Source organism: Mastomys coucha, unplaced genomic scaffold (assembly GCF_008632895.1).
Source record: "Mastomys coucha isolate ucsf_1 unplaced genomic scaffold, UCSF_Mcou_1 pScaffold7, whole genome shotgun sequence".
Taxonomy (NCBI): domain Eukaryota; kingdom Metazoa; phylum Chordata; class Mammalia; order Rodentia; family Muridae; genus Mastomys; species Mastomys coucha.
The window spans coordinates 46,203,282-46,209,281 of NW_022196913.1; the positions used below are offsets into that span (position 1 = coordinate 46,203,282).

The following is a 6,000-nucleotide window of genomic DNA, read 5'->3' on the forward strand; positions in this document are numbered from 1 at the left end:
AACAGCTTTGTGTTCCCGATTCTAGGCAATTTCTAATCCACTACAATTTTTTAAATTGAATTTTGTTTTCTTGCAATAGGCTTGTGCATTCCAACTGTTAACCTATCTCCCAACTACAGCTCAAATCCTCCCTCTGGAAGTGGACCCCTTTCACTACTTTCTTCAATTAAATTATAAATAAGTTTAAGAGGGGTCACATGTGACTGTGTTCTGGCACCGTATTGTGACTATGTCTTATTACTTTAATTGATCCCAACTATCAGGGTCCTGAAGAACGCAACTCTGATTTTACATTCTATCATTACAAAAATTAGATGTGTTCTTCTCTTTGTAAATGTATATTGATTAGCAACTGTAGGAGATTGGTTCTAATGCTTTGATTCAATTGGGAACCTGCAAGTCCAGACGCTAAATGTCCTTGTTCCCAATTGGTTTTTGACTGATCAATAAAGATGTCAGTAGCTAATGGCTGGGCAAAGGGATATGGGGTGGGACTTAGAATTGCTTGGGCTAGGATGCAGCGGGGAGGAGAAAGAAGGATCGACAGATGAATGGATGTAGAAGCAGCAAGAGATAAAGCCAACCTGCCATGTGAGGTTTTGGGTAAGTGGCCACTGGCTACTTCCTTGATTGGGCCTGGAGTAGCAGGCAGAGGATTAGAAGTCCCCAGCCATTGAGCTAGCCAAGGCATTTCAAAAGTAAGCTAGTGTGTGTGTGTGTGTGTGTGTGTGTGTGTGTGTGTGTTTTATTCTCGGATCCAAAAACTGTGAGGCAGGTGGCTACAAGCATGCAACTTGCTGGGAGCATAAAGCAGAGTAGCCAAAAACTCAAAGCTATAGGTAACTATGACCAATCCATATTTTAATGAGCCATCTTCTATAGTGGGAAGAACCAATTAATTTGAAAATTTCCCATGTGTTGCTTTGTTTGCTGTTCTGAAATGCTTAGGACCAGAAGCATTTTAGATTCTTCCAATATGGGAATGAGACTTGAACTTCCACGCTGGGGAACTTATAACATGAAAACATGGAACCAGAAACTTTCCGACCATGCTGCCTGTGTGGCTCAAAAATATGTTCCATTCTAGAGAATTTCCAACTAAATATAATACTAGTTGTCACTTGAAGCACAGTGGTCCCTATCAGTTATGATGTCTTGGGTCTCTTTGAGCATCTGAGGGGAGAGATTGGTAACTTCTTTTTTTTTTTTTTTTTTTTTTTTTTGAGACAGAGTTTCTCTGTATAGCCCTGACTTTCCTGGAACTTTCTCTGTAGAACAGTCTGGCCGTGAACTCAGAAAATCCACCTGCCTCTGCTTCCCAAATGCTGAGATTAAAGGCATGTGCCACCATAGCCCGGCAACATTTTGTTAAAAAGCCCTTATTGCTTAGATATTTATCTCTTGCAGTGCAGTGTGGGTCACAGTAAATCAGCCTGTGCATTTCTGGTCACTGGAGGGTGGTAGTGGAGACCAGAGTCACAATCACTGACATAGTTACAAAGTCAAAGCCACTGGTCTTGGTTCATTGTTTTCCTTTCAAGGCAGCATCTCTCTGTGCAGTATGCTGGCTTTCAATTACATATTGGCTGCAAATGAACAATCTTCTTCCCTTGCCTCAGCCTCCTTCATCCTACAATTACAAGCATGCCTCACTGTGTTGGGGGGGGGGAGGCTTCTTCTTTTTAAAGATTCATTTATGTTATATATGTGAATACACTGTCATTGTCTTCAGACACACCAGAAGAGAGTATCAGATCCCATTACAGATGGTTGTGAGCCACCATGTGGTTGCTGGGAATTGAATTCAGGACCTCTGGAAGAGCAGTCAGTAGTGCTCTTAACCGCTGAGCCATCTCTCCAGTCCCTTTATTTTGTTTTTTAACACACAAATTTCCCTCTTTCTTTGACAGTGATTATCAAACTTCCTCAAATGGTACATAAGAAGTGCATGAAAGTGTTGTTTTAAAATAGGATTCCGAATCCCACACCCAAAAGTTCTGCTTTGACTTGTCTGAGGAAGGGTGGAGAATCAGCCTTTGCCTAGAGACTTTGCCCTCACCCCATGAAGATTGTACTCCTATACTCCTGCATTGTGGGAGAAATAAGATTAGCAGGTCACTAATACAGTGATCCTTGGCACTGGTTAAAACAAAATAATTCGAACCTTACAACGCAGCCTGAACTTTGCCCCAGAATTGACAGGAGTGGATGAGGTAATTGGTGGAGGGTATAAATTTGTGTTTCCATCCTTGAAATTCAAAAATGACTATTAATTTTCCTTCTCCCTCTTAAAGAAGAACCTATCCTAAGTAAACTAAGTGACCCTTTAGAAACTATCACTTAAACATTATACCTACCTAGAATTATTTCTGAATTTGTCTTTAAATATCAAGTATGTTTCCAATGGACATTTTAGTTCATGACTAATAATGAGACTTATGTCAAGTGTGAATCTTTATCTCAAGACACATTCACTAAAGTACCAAACCAGAGTACAAATACCATATGGTGTTCAGATGTGCTACTTGCCTCAAGGGAGTTATTCAAGGTCACCAGAGCTTGATTAACTTATTTTTTAAAAGCTTTTAAGGCTTAGCAATGGACCCTACATAACTGATCCTATTTCCCAGATAGGAAATATACCCAGACAAACTAAACAACAAGTTGCAGGGCAGCCTGTGCTAAAGAGGGCGACTTGTCTTGGAACAAACAAAGAGTAAGGAATCATTTTTCCCCTTGGGTATGGACCCAAGAAATGCTGTTTAGAGATTTAAAATATGCAAAGGTATTTACATTAAAATGAGAAACTCTCCCTCCAACCCTTCAGCTCAGCATTAAATCTTCCTTTCCCAATGGCTAATGTGGCTAATGTTAATATCTTTAAGGCTTTATATATACATATATATGTATATATACATATATATATGACTAATAAAGATGTTTTAATATAGATGTTAAGCATAAGAAGAGACATATAGAATGACTACCAGGAAATACTGGTGTGGGTTTCTCTGACAAAATCTCCCAGAAGTGATTCTCTTAAATACTTTGTTTATTTTCACAGAGATTTGCTTAGCCCTTTCCAGATAACAATTCGGACAATTAGTGGAGCAGATAGTGCTGTTATGTTGAAATCACAGTTTGCTAAGTGCCTACTCTGCTGATTTCTACAGCCAGGTTGCTTTGAGGGCAACAGGACTAGTCTCCAAACACAACGAGGACGCATGTTTTCCTGCTTACACTCCAATATGAACACATGGCCCTGAAAATAGGACCCCAGGTGCGGCACTGATGAAGCAAAGAATTATTTTTGTGAAATGGAAATAAAGTAATATCTCAGATGTCTCAAAGACAGTAATTTTTAAGCACCCACCAGCTTCATGTCTCTTGAGAGAAATGATCTTTTATAGAGGTAATAAGTGTAATTGGTTAGCAAGTTCAGGTTCTTCCTCATTGTTCTCAGTAGTCATTGGTGTGCTGTAGCCGATAGAGCTGGTTTGTTCCGACCACATTGTGAATGTCTAGCACTTGTTTCTCTCACACACTGCCTGCAGTCTGTACTATGAGGTCCCAGTAGCGAGAACAGGGCTTGGGGGGCTCCTTTTGTGTGAACGGAAGGATAGATCTTCTCTCTTAACTTCAACAATGTGTATCCTCAAATGTAAATCTGTATTTGCTTCTTATTGAAACCTCCTGGAGGTGATCCTAACTAAACTGGATCCACAGGACGTCTAACCCCTTGCAATCTCAGTCCTTCTGAGGCTAGCATAGACTCCGATCCAAACACTTTCTCCCTCTCTGTTGTGCTTTGCAGGTATCTATGGACCAATTCCATCCCCAGTGAAGAACACAAAGAATTGTTATGGGTGTAGCAGATACGCACCATGCCATGTCTAACTGTCATGATAGAGTCAATAGCAGTTTACCATTAGGTGTGTGTGTGTGTGTGTGTGTGTGTGTGTGTGTGTGTGTGTGTGTGTGTGTGTAGGGCCAGTGTGACCTTCTCCATCCTCCTCTATGCTCTCAGATAGATCACATCACAGCATGAGGTCTTGGAACTCAGGCAGACAAGGCTGCACTAAACATTTTACTCTTCTGTCTCAGACTCTTCCCATTGCAAAGAAAGACATGCATTACAATCGCATCTCTAGGCTTTGCACAGAAGAAAGAGGAGGAAAGGACATTTTCTGTATTTCTAAGCATCTGACTTTCTATGGGTAACTAACTCATCCTGTGTGGCTAGGGACTGGAGTTGCAACTCTGGATGGGCCAGTTGCTCACAAGCACAGCTCGTATGGGTGTGTAACCAAGGCTGTGGGAGAAAGGAAGGGACACACCTTAGGTGCTTTGATCAGTGATCAGCATGTGTTAGGTCTTCCAGAATGGTTGATCACTCTGCAGCTGAACCTGCCATACAAGGGTTATTTTTCCAGGGCCCCTTTTAGTAATACAAGTCCAATGTTGTTTGGCTACTGAGCTGCTGACTTCAACAGGCTCGGGGGGGGGGGGGGGGGGGGGGGGGGGGTGCGCCGGGAGGGTTTGGAGAAAATTTAGGCTGGATTAGGAAAGGAGTGGTGCCCCGGCAAGTCACTGGAGAGGATTTTGAAAGCACCCTACTGCCACCAGAGACTGCACTTTTTAATCTGTGGCTGGTGAGTCCCAGTCTGCCTTGGCTCTTTCTTAAAGGGACCAGGAAGCATTATCTAGCTAGAGGATTGTTGTTCGATACCAGTAGCCAGCTGGGAAATCTTGGGGATAATGAGCCAACAAGATTCCTTATGTAATGTTTAATTGAAAATAGGGAACAGAAGATGAAAAAATTCTGCCCTCCATCCAACTTATCTAGTGGTCAGGATCATTCTCCAGCACCTTCCCCCAACCTTCCCAAAGCAGTTAGTAGCGTTAAACCTTCTCATGGAATCTCACACTTGAACTATATTTGAGCAGACATTTGGTAGTGATTTATTGGCACATCGGAAGGTTCAGAAAAATCAAGATAGAGCCTTACTTAGGAAGCTCTACAAAATCTACCTCCCTTCCCACCCTCTTCCAAGTCTCACCCTCCTAGCGACTGTTCATCTGCATGGGCTTCTGAATCTTACACGTGGCGGTGACACGGAACTCACCTTAACTACCTGGGTCTTCTATCAAGGAAAACGCAGAGAGCTTGAGATCAAGCCCAATTTCCAGTGGTCAGGAGAATTTCCTGGCCCAGATCACCACCTTACTAAGACATGCTCTGTCTGGAAGATAAGAAGTGTTCTATGGGAGTGGGTGATCCAGTGGCCCCTCCCCTGATCTCACCCATCCCTCTCTGCCCTGGCCAGTGGCCAGGGCAGGGAGGAGGGACACTCACCTGCAAGCTATTTCTCTTAAGACCTGGCTTCACATTGCCGGGGTTCCTCGGAATGGCTCTTCCTGGATTTCAGCCTTATGACTCGGAATGATAAAAAAAAAAGCTAAGGCCTCCCTCGGGGGGCTGGTGGGAACTCATTTTGCTAATGGAAAGGGCAGGCAGCCCTGGTTTAGAGAGTTACTTGGTTGCTGCTTTCCAAGGTGAGCAGACAGCATAGTTGACTGATGACATGGCAGCTAGGACTGCCAGGAAATGTGGGTGTGGCCACTATTTTTTTTTTTCCAGTGAGTGGGAGTTTAGAGGCAACTCCTACTAAGGCTGGCATTGTCCTGGGCCAGAAACGGGCATGAATCTTGGGATAAAGATAGGGCATAGAAATGTCTGACCACATAAGAGCACATTTGTAGGTGTGAGTGTGCACAAATCCTACCTTTCTGTCTCTAAGCTTCGAACGGGTGTCCTTTATTTGAAACCTCTACTTAATGAGAAGTTACAAGGCCTTTGGAATTTGTTCCACAAAATAACATGAATTCATTGTCACTATTTTTTTTCAAACGTTTTTTTAAAAAGCACCATTATCTTCTTTTCTTGTCTCTCAAACAAAATCTGATTCCAGAGTCCTAAATTATAAAAAGAAATCAAAT

At 42.5% G+C, this 6,000-nt stretch overlaps 1 protein-coding gene across 2 annotated transcripts in view; it reads right to left on the reverse strand.

Moving 5' to 3' along the window:
* Adtrp (androgen dependent TFPI regulating protein) overlaps positions 1 to 5,551 on the reverse strand; it is an 82,738-nt gene extending 77,187 nt beyond the window's left edge. The window contains exon 1 of one of the 2 annotated variants that reach the window (XM_031359061.1): positions 5,357 to 5,551. The gene's annotated coding sequence lies outside the window, so the exon portion shown is untranslated. Of the gene's footprint in view, positions 1 to 5,126; positions 5,254 to 5,356 lie in introns of those variants that run through there. The other variant, XM_031359060.1, reaches the window with a different exon arrangement.
* Positions 5,552 to 6,000: the final 449 nt, after the last annotated feature.